Source organism: Sus scrofa, chromosome 1 (assembly GCF_000003025.6).
Source record: "Sus scrofa isolate TJ Tabasco breed Duroc chromosome 1, Sscrofa11.1, whole genome shotgun sequence".
NCBI classification, from domain to species: domain Eukaryota; kingdom Metazoa; phylum Chordata; class Mammalia; order Artiodactyla; family Suidae; genus Sus; species Sus scrofa.
The window spans coordinates 180,614,386-180,624,816 of record NC_010443.5 but is presented as its reverse complement, the minus strand read 5'-3'; the positions used below and the strand labels follow the sequence as shown (position 1 = coordinate 180,624,816).

Here is a 10,431-nt window from a genome sequence, read left to right as displayed (position 1 = left end):
GGTCAGTGGCAGAGGCAAGGGCACAAATCTACAAGTCCACACGAGCTCCAGGTCTTCTGTTGCTTCTCTTCTGCTGGCACTTGGGGAAATGGACCCCTCCAGGCTGAACTGCTGAGCCTCAAGTCTCAGTGGCATTGGTTCCCCACCCCAACTCTAAAACATCTAAAATTGTTAAACAGATCTCCTGCTCTGTTGAAGAGATTTCAACCTAGACTGATTAAGGTGAACACTTCACACCAGGTCTCTATACCTAGAAAGATTCTATTATTTGAAGAACTGGAAGACTGACCAATAGGCAGCTCTACCAATAGCCCTCAGAGCTACCTCCAGTAAAGACACAATGAAAACAGTGTGCTTAAATGCCAGTGCAACCTCAGCACATTCCCTCCAGCACCCACATTCAATCAGATAGTTACCCCCAAACTCCTTCTATAGAGATTCTGGAGTCCCTGATGCCCAGGTTTTCAGCTGCCTTTGCAGATGTTGCCTGGCATCGTCTCTTAGAATTAAATATCCACAGATGTGCCAAAACTGGATACCACAGAGATACAGGGAAGACTTTGGTCAGAGCATTTTAAACAGCCAGAAATGCTGGACTTGTATCTGAGTTTGTTTCCCATAGTTTCTGCCTTCCCCTCCAGGGAGGTAAAGCTGGTCTTGACCTTAGTTCCCAGGAGGCTCAGATCAGTGACTGAAGGAATTAGAAAACATGACAAATGTTCCACCAAGAGGTCTTCTTTAGTAATGCTGGCTGCCAATTCACACCATGCTCTTCACAACTCTCCTTTGGGAATAAGTATGGGGTGTGGGTCTAAGATACCCAATAGGTCCATGTGGGCACTGAATTTAACCAAAATTGTTTGATTGCCTTGAGGAGGTGAAACTTGAGCCCTCTCCCTCTCCTGGATTAAACAATGAGCAGTCAGTAAGCACTCAGGAAGCACTGAAGGTTACTTTAGCAGGTGGCTGTGGGAAGTGAATTCAAAGCTGCCATTGCAGTATAGGGAGATTCCAGGATGAGTATGGGGAGCAAGTAGCCATCAACTCCAGGCAGGCCATGTGGAAGAGGAGACTGCTGCAACCTTTGTGCATAAGGGATCAGCATCTTGATCTATTCAAAATGGAAGGTGTTTTCCAAATTCCATCCAGGAAAACATGATATTCTATGTGGTCTCAGTTTCTGTAGAGCAAGAAGCAATTCAGATAAACTACATGGATGAGCAAGAAACAGGAAGAGTTGGTGCTTAATACAAACCCACAGAGTTGGTCTAGTTCATATCAAAATGGGGATCTAATCTCCCCACTGGAGACAAAGGTATAAGGTGAGCACAGGAAAGTGTGTGTGTTTGAGCCACACCTCAGAAATTATCTTGGAGTTCCCATCATGGCTCAGCAGAAACAAATCCAACTAGGAACTATGAGGCTGTGGATTGGATCCCTGGCCTTGCTCAGTGGGTTAAGGATCTGATGTTACTGTGGCTGTGGTGTAGGCCGGTATCTGTAGCTCCAATTTGACCCCTATCCTGGGAACCTCCATCTGCCGCAGGTGCAGCCCTAAAAAGTAAAAAAAAAAAAAAAAAAAGGAAAAAAAAAAAGCAAGAAAAAGAAAGAAATTATCTCACATCAGAGACTATGCAAACTTTCAATCATCCTGAACATAAGCTTTTTAATCAAAGCTATAAAATAAAATCTAATGCACATCGATGAATAAATCATGTGGTTTCTCTTGAAGGGGTATCATTAATAGGACTTACATCACTATGCTCATTACCACTTCCTCTAGGGATTAAATTTATCCTTTCAGGAAGGAGACAATGAATTGAAAAAAACAAGAGAGAGAAAGAGAAAGGACCGTATAATGATGTTTTCCAAAGTAAAAGACTTGTTGAACATTCACCTGGGTTTCATAGCTCTCACTAATAAGCCAGAACATTGCTTTAATTCTATACTGTTTATTGCCACGGGAGCCAACAGACTGGTAGAGGTTTTCTACACTTTTATTTGCCAAACAGAAAACTGTGTTGTGATGTTTAGATGAGACACACGGGGGCAGCAGTGAGCTGACCAGGAGATAGAAGAATGGTGACACTTTTGAAGCAGAAAGCTTGACTCTAGACATTGAGATGCTGGCCAAGCTCTATTTAAAATCATTTAAACCAAAGAGAAACATTTCTTCAACTCTAAAATTAAATTTTAGAAGAATTTACTGTTCTGGCATGTTTTCTGCTCTCCATGAGTGCTTAATATCCTTACTTCCTAAATGTTTTTTTCTATTGACAATTATTTTTTCAATCTATTTAAATCTTATTTATTTATCTATCTATCTATCTGTCTGTCTATCTGTCTATCTTTCTAGGGTCCCACCTGTGCCATAAGGAAGTTCCCAGGCTAGGGGTCTATCTGAGCTGCAGCTGTCGGCCTACACCACAGCCCCAGCAAAGCTGGATCCCAGCCGTGTCTGTGACCTACACCAGAGCTCACTGCAACGTAGGATTCTTAACCCAACTGAGCGAGGCCAGGGATTGAACCTTCGTCTTCGTGGATACTAGTCGGCTTGGTTAAGGCTGAGCCACAACGGGAGCTCCAGGAGTTTGATCATTTTAAAGCTGAGACACTTTTTCCTGACCAATCCAAGTTGAAGCCCGGGGCAGGGCAAGATATCCCAGCACCAGGGACAAAGGAAGCAAACCCGGGCAGCTAGCACCACTTTTGTGGGGAGCCCACTCTAACTCGGAGCTGACAACATTGTTAAGAGTAGCAAGCCAGTGCCTGGGGCTCTCTTTTTAAATGGGGGCGGAGGAGCGGTGGGGGGAGGACACAGCGGCACTTCCTCTTCCTCTTCCTCTCCAGAGACTATTCATTTCATTCCCGCCCATCTGAAAACTGAAGAACTCCGCAGACCCTCAGACCCGCAGACCCGTAGGGGGTTCGCTTTCACTGCAGGAAGAGATGCTGTAAACAGAGGTACACAGCCAATCCATCTTCACACCCGGAAATGAGACGGCAGTGAGACAGGCCTAGAAGCAAAGCTGGTGATTGCTGCGGTGGGTGTTCACTGAGGGCAGGCTGGTCCTCCCGAAGGTGGTGTAGGATCTGGAGGAGGGAGGCAGGGAGGGTCTGGGCTCTTCCCCACGTGGCCCCAGAACTGCCTGGCAAGGAGCCACTGGGCCAGACCCTCCCGCTCCGCACGACCGGAGGCCTTTGTCAAGCTGTGTGGCTGGGTATTATTTTCAGGCTCAGCCGGGGCTGCCCTCCTGCTCCTGGGCTTGCCCGTCGATGCGCAGCTGTTTCTTCTGCTTTCCAAAGCCCAAGCCTACAGGTGCTCTGCCTCCCTCTGCCTTTGGCCGTTACAAGTTATAAGAGTAATAGTAGCTTTAAAGAGAGGGGATTGGGGAGGTTGCCAGGGGCTTAGAGTCCTCCCCTGCCGCAGCCAGCCCTCTGTCCCTCTGTCCTTCATCCTCCCTTCACAGACCTCCAATCCGAGCATTTCTTTTTTCTTTCTTTCTTTTTTTTTTTTCTTAGGGGCACACCTGTGGTGTATGGAAGTTCCCAGGCTAGGAGTCGAATCAGAGCTACAGCTGCCTGGCAACACCACAGCTCACAGCAACACTGGATCCTATTGAGTGAGGCCAGGGATCCAGTCTGTATCCTCATGGATACTAGTTGGGTTAACTCACTGAGCCACAACAAGAACTCCCTGTCTGAGCATTTCTAAACCGAAGGATCCTGGCTCAGGAAAGGCAGTCTCATTTTCACTGGGCACTCACCTGCTGAGAAGCCAACCTGAAGAGTGGAGCCCAGACTCCAAAGCCTGCCCTCCCCTCTGCTCCCACCGTTCCTTGGATGTGTTCTATTTGAAATAGTTTCTTTTTCCATAATTATTATTATTTTTTAAACAGTGTGTTTATTGCAGTATTTCTATCTAGTGTTTCTCTGGAGAAATCTAGACTTATTTTATGATTGTGCTTTTCTGAGTGTGGTTGCAGCCCTATGAGATATGCCTGTAGGTCCCTGTGTGTATTTTGACATCTGCACCAAAGCAGAGGTTACCTGTGGGGAGTAGGACTGGGTCAGTTGATGCTGCTTTGCTTTTTTACTTTCTACCGCTCGGTTTTGTTTAATCTTTTCCCAGGAGATGAATTGTTTTGTAATGTTTAAAAAGAGAGGAATGAGGACAGCTCTAACTATAGTCAGGGCCACTGGCATGTTGGCCATGCCTTGAGCCAGGACCCCACACAGCAGGGTTTTCTCTTCTGTCCTTGCTCCTACTGTTGAAGATCCCTTTGTTCAGAGTGTTAAACAGCCCTGGTGTCTCTTGATACCCGTTTCCTGAGAGCAGGCTGAGGGCTTCCTTCCTCCGCCCAGCATCCTGCCCCTCCACACACCCACACCCACACTTCTTTTTTCCCTTTCTCTTTTCAGAAACTCGATGCTATCAGGCCCAAGAATTGGCCAGGAAAGGGCTCAACACAGACAGGACCACTCAGAAAAACAGTAAGATAAGTAAGTGTATTATGCGATACTTTGAAAAGCAAATTGTCAGGAGAGGGAAAGAGTGCTGGCTCCTCTATTTTAACACTTTGTCCTTTGATCTGTATTCTCTCTTTAATCCGTCAACCTCCAAAATTTGCTGAACGCTGGCCCTGGGCCTGGATCTAGACAGTTCCTGGTTAGAAGGAAGGAAGGACCACCTCCTGGAGCAGGACCCAGCTAGGTAGTGAGTTTGGGGGACATGAACAGGTGGGCGTGCCATTGAACCCAGAGCCCAGCCCCACCCAGTGCAGGTGGCAGAAGGTTCCTGGAAGAGGAGATGCCTGAGCTGAGTCTTCAAGGACTAGTTGGTGGAGCTGAGAACAGGAGAAAGGCCATTCCCTGCAAAGGAAACATGAAATAATAACAAGGTCTTTCTTCTGCTGAGCTTTTCCATGTATCACCTGGTTCTCACAACCCTGCTGGGCAAGTGCTCTTGTGGCCCCATTTTAAAGTTGACATCCCTGAGGCTCAGAAGGGTGGAGGGCATTTTCAAAGGCCATGTAGTGGCCAGTGGAGGAGCCAGGATTTGAGCTGAGGCAGTCTGGCTCCAGAGTCCTCCCCTCCAAACATTGGTTGTCCTGTACTTGGGTAACTCAAGAAGTGAGGCAAGCCTGTTACAGAGTTGCAGGAACAGCGCTGGAAGGATGGGCAGACATCTCATGATACTAAGGGTCAGACTTGGATTCTGGGTAGATCTATGCCTCTGGAAGGATTGATGAGGCCAGGCTAGGAGAGCAGTGAGGTGGCGCTTGTAGTAATTCAATGGAGAAGTGAAGAGGGCGAGGTAGGAGTCGGGGGGAAGAAAGCTGAGCTCTACTGAGCAGATGGGCCAGGTCCATGGAGTGTGGAGGGAGGAGGCATGATGCTGAGCACCCAGCTTAGGTGACTGTGTAAAGGCTGGCCCTTCCTGAGTGTGTGGGGCACACTGCAGGAAGTGCAGGCCTGGAAGGGAAGGAGTGAGCTCAGGAGCCCATGGGTCACAATTAAGTCAGTGGCAGAAGTGGAAAAGGGAGACGTCATTTTAAAGTGGGTGTTCTTAACCCAGATGGAACTCAAGCGGTCTGTAAACTTTTATGGGAAAAATATTACATCTTTATCTTGGCTTTTTTCTTACTAAAATGTATCACATTCCTCAATTATTAATGTGAGAAAATTGCTCTAGTAACAGCATTGTCTGTGGCTTTGTCCCCAGTAGACATCACTGATTTTTCACATCACATTTTAGTTATTGAAGATTTCTCTGAGTATCATTAAATCTATCACTACTTTAATGGAGTTCCCATGCTGGCTCAGCAGAAACAAATCCAACTACTATCCCTGAGAACGTAGGTTCGATCCCTGCCCGCCCCTGCTCAGTGGGTTAAGGATCTGGTGTTGCCATGAGCTGTGGTGTAGATCGCAGGCGTGGCTTGGATCCCATGTTGCTGTGGCTGTGATGTAGGCCAGCAGCTGCATCTCCTATTTGACTCCTAGCCTGGGCACCTCCATATATCTTGGCTGCAGACCTAAAAAGACACGCACACAAAAATCTACCGCTACTTTAAAATGATGGTAATTAGGTCTGACAGTGCATTGAAATAGTTATTAGTGCATTGTTACACGTACTATTATATCAAAACTTTCATAATTTTGGAAACTATTTCAAAAAATTATATCCTTTTATTAAAACATTTTTAAAAACATTTTTTCAGAATATTTTCCATTATAGGTTATTATAAGATATTGAATACAATGCCCTGTGCTATACAGTAAATCTTTGTTGCTTCTCTATTTTATGCATAGAAAGTAGTTTTTATCTGTTAATCCTGTACTCCTAATTTATTCCTCCTTCCTCCTTTTCCTCTGTTGTAACCATAAGTTTGTTTTCTGTGTCATGAGTCTGTTTCTGTTTTGTACATAGATTCATTTATATTGTTTATTAGACTCCACCTATAAATATTATATAATATTTGTCTTTGATGTACTTCACTACGTATAATATTTTCTAGGTCTATCTACAAATGGCAAAAATTCATTTTTTATGGCTGAGTAATATTCCATATTGTGTATGTACCATATTTTCCTAAGCCCATTATCTATCAATGGGCACTTGGGTTACTTCCACGTCTTGGCTATTGTAAATAGTGCTACTATGAATATTGAAGTACAAGTATCTTTTTGAATTAGAATTTCCATCCTTTTTGGATATATACACAGGAGTGGGATTCCTGGATAACATGGTGTTTTTTTTTTTTTTGCTTTTTAGGACCACACTCCTGGCATATGGAAGTTCCCAGGCTAGGAGTTGAATCAGAGCTACAGCTGCCAGCCTACACCACAGCCACAGTAATGCAGGATCTAAGATGCATCTGCAATCTACAGTTCAGCTCATGGCAACACCAGATCCCTGACCCACTGAGTGAGGCTAGGGATTGAACCTGCATCCTCATGGATACTAATTGGATTTGTTTCCACTGAGCCACAATGGGAACTCCTCACATGGTGATTTTGTTTTTAGTTTTTTAAGGAATCTCCATACTGTTTTCCTCAGTGGCTGCACCAATTTACATTTTCATCAAAAGTGTAGGAAGGTTCCCCTTTCTCCACCCTCTCTCCAGCATTTATTATGGGTAAACTTTTTTTTTTTTTTGGTCTTTTTTTTTTAGAGTCATACCCTTGGCATCTGGAGGTTCCCAGGCTAGGGGTCGAATTGGAACTACAGCTGCCGACCTATGCCACAGCCACAGCAATACCAGATTTGAGCTTCATGGATACTAGTCAGATTTGTTTCCTCTGAGCCACAACGGGAATGCCTGGGTAGACTTTTTGGTGATGGCCATCATCATTTTGTTACTTCAAAGCTGATACTTCATTATAGTTTTTATTTGCATTTCTCTAATAATTAGTGATGTTGAGCATGTTTTTGTGGGCCTGTTGGCCATCTTGATGTCTTCTTTGGAGAAATGTCTGTTTAGGTCTTCTGCCCATTTTTTGATTAGGTTGTTTGTTTTTTTCAATATTGAGTTGTATGAACTGTTTGTATGTTTTGTATATTAACCCTATTTAACATCATTTGCAGATATTTTTTGTAGGTTGTCTTTTCATTTTGTTGATGTTTTTCTTTGCTGTGCAAAAGTGTTTACATTTGAATAGGTCCCATTTGTCTATTTTTGCTTTTATTTCTTTTACCTTGGGAGACTGGTCTAAGAAAATATTGCTATGATTTATGTCAGGGAATGTTTTGCATCTCTTCTCTTCTAGGAGTTTTATGGTGTCATGTCTTGTATGTAGATCTTTAAACCATTTTGAGTTTATATTTGTATATGATATGAGAATGTGTTCAAATTTCAATTTTCTACATGTAGCTGTCCAGTTTTCCCACAACCACTTACTGAAAAGACTTTATTTTCTCCATTGCATATTCTTGCCTCCTTTGTCATAGATTAAGTAATGGTAGGTGTGTGGGTTATTTCTGGACTCTTTATTCTGCTCCATTGATCTATATGTCTGTAAAAGTACCATGCTTTTTTTATGACTGTAGCTTTGTACTATAGTGTGAAGTCTAGAAGGGTTATGCCTCCAGCTTTGTTCTTTTTCCTCTTGGTTATGCATTGAAAAGCATTACTCAGAGAAGCAATCCAAAGTCTTTACCATACTGTCAAGAGGATTAATGATATTTTTCAACAAGTTAAGAAAAACTGGAGTTCCTGTCGTGGTGCAGCAGAAATGAATCCCAACTAAGAACCATGAGGTTGTGGGTTCCAACCCTGTCCTCACTCAGTAGATTAAGGATCTGGCATTGCCATGAGCTGTGGTATAGGTTGCAGACATGACTCAGATCCTGTGTTTCTGTGGCTGTGACCGGTAGCTGTAGCTCCAATTGGACCCCTAGCCTGGGTACATCCATATGCCATGGGTGCGGCCCTAAACAACAACAACAACAACAAAAAGGTTAAGAAAAACTGACTTAAAGGTAAAATAATTCTTGTTAATGATCAGAGATGACGAGTGAGGAGGAAGGAAGAAAACTAGGAAACTCCAAGAGTAGCTGGCTAAGTGACTGGGTGATTGACACCTCCCAACACAGAGAACAAGGACAGAGGAGACTCTGGGGAGGGCGGTGCTGAAGGTCTTCATTTATGAAGATGCTGGAGAACAAGCAGCCAGACATGTCAGGTAGAAAGTGAAAAATACAACTGTCCCATTCAGGAGTCACCACGGGAACAGAAATCTCATTTCAGAGTCAACGGCATATACTCATTACGGAGTAAACAAGCAGATCCAGGAAGACTGTGTACGAGATGGGAAGATAAGCGGTCAGAGCTGGAGCTTGAGCGACACCAGTATCTAAGGGAACTGAGGAGGGAGGAGGACAGCAAAAGAAAACAAGATTGAGTCAGAGGGGAGGGAGGAGAACTGGCTTGGGGAGAAGGATGCAGGGGAGCGTGGTCTCAGCACTATCAGATGCAGTGAGAGGCCAGATCAGAGGACCATTCAGAGGCCGCAAAGTCAAGAAGTGGTGATGTCACAGGGACACTTCCCCAAAGCTTCGAGAAACCAGACCTCAGGGAATTGAGGAATGGGGGCAGACTGGCCATGTACATGGGCTTCTCTTTCCAGACATTTGGTCACAGAGAAGAGTCAGAAAGCCTCTGAAGAAGAGGTAGGCAGAGTGCGGTGTGACCAGAATCAAGGGATGACCTTTTATTTGTATTTATTTATTTATTGTGCTTTTTAAGGTGGCATGTGTGGCATTTGGAAGTTTGCAGGCTAGGGGTTGAATTGGAGCTACAGCTGTCTGCCTATGCCACAGGCACAGCATTGCCAAATTCTAGCCATGTCTGTGACCTACACTGCAGCTCACCGCAACACCAGATCCTTAACCCACTGAGCAAGGCCGGGGATTGAACCTGCATCTTCACAGATACTAGTTGGGTTCATAACCTGCTGAGCCATAACGAGAACTCGAGAGATGACATTTTTGAGCCTGTCTGTAGTCTGACAGGGAGGGGCCAGTGAAGAGCAAGTGTGGGGAGGTCAGTGGACAGAGTCCTGAGGGGGGAGGGGGAGAGGGTGGGGGAAGGGGATCGGGGGCCCCAAGGGCATGGTTGGAGGGAAGGAGTAGGGCCATCTGTTCCTTTACCATGAGAGGAGATACTGTATGAGTGTGATAGAACAAACAGCTGTCTGAATGAGATGAGAAGAAATGAAGGCATTCCCTCATTCCTGTTTCTTCCAGACAGAAGGGGATCCAGGGCTGGTGGGCCTGAAATATGTACAGTTGCAGGGGTGGGGGAGGGGTCATGTTTAAGAAAAAGAACACAAAATTCACCAAATCAAAACTGGGGGCAGGGGAGTTCCCATCGTGGCGCAGTGGAAAAGAATCCAATTAGGAACCATGAGGTTGTGGGTTCGATCCCTGGCCTCCCTCAGTGAGTTAAGGATCTGGTGTTGCCATGAGCTGTGGTGTAGGTTGTAGATGCGGCTTGGATATGGCATTGCTGTGGCTGTAGTGTAGGCCGGCAGCTGTAGCTCTGATTCAACACCTAGCCTGGAAATCTCCAAACACCATGGGTGTGGGCCTGAAAAGCAAAAAAAAATTAGGGACAGAGTAAATATTTACTTAGAATGAGAAAAGAAATCACACAAATTATTTTTTTTTTACAATAAATAACAGTTCAGAAAACAATATGACGTATTTTTTAACTGGTACACCTCTAGAATAGTTTATGCCCCTATATATTTGGCTATAAACTCTGATCAACTCTATGATAATTATTTTGTAATACTAAGGAGAGGGTAGACATATAATTCAATATTTCTTTTAAGGTGGTTGGTTGAAATTTGTTTTTTAATATTGACTGGTGGGATGTATCTTCATACAAACCTACTTCTGATTTGCAGTACTGCTTATTAGGG

General features: G+C 44.5%; 1 protein-coding gene across 22 annotated transcripts in view; it reads left to right on the top strand.

Moving 5' to 3' along the window:
* The window catches only part of NIN (ninein), a 144,712-nt gene continuing 137,117 nt past the window's right edge, over positions 2,837–10,431 (top strand). For 6 of the 22 annotated variants that reach the window (XM_021101674.1, XM_021101639.1, XM_021101622.1 and 3 more), the window contains exons 1-2: positions 2,843–3,044; positions 4,423–4,503. The gene's annotated coding sequence lies outside the window, so the exon portion shown is untranslated. Of the gene's footprint in view, positions 3,045–4,422; positions 4,504–10,431 lie in introns of all 22 variants that reach the window. The other 16 variants (XR_002346861.1, XR_002346857.1, XR_002346856.1 and 13 more) reach the window with 10 other exon arrangements.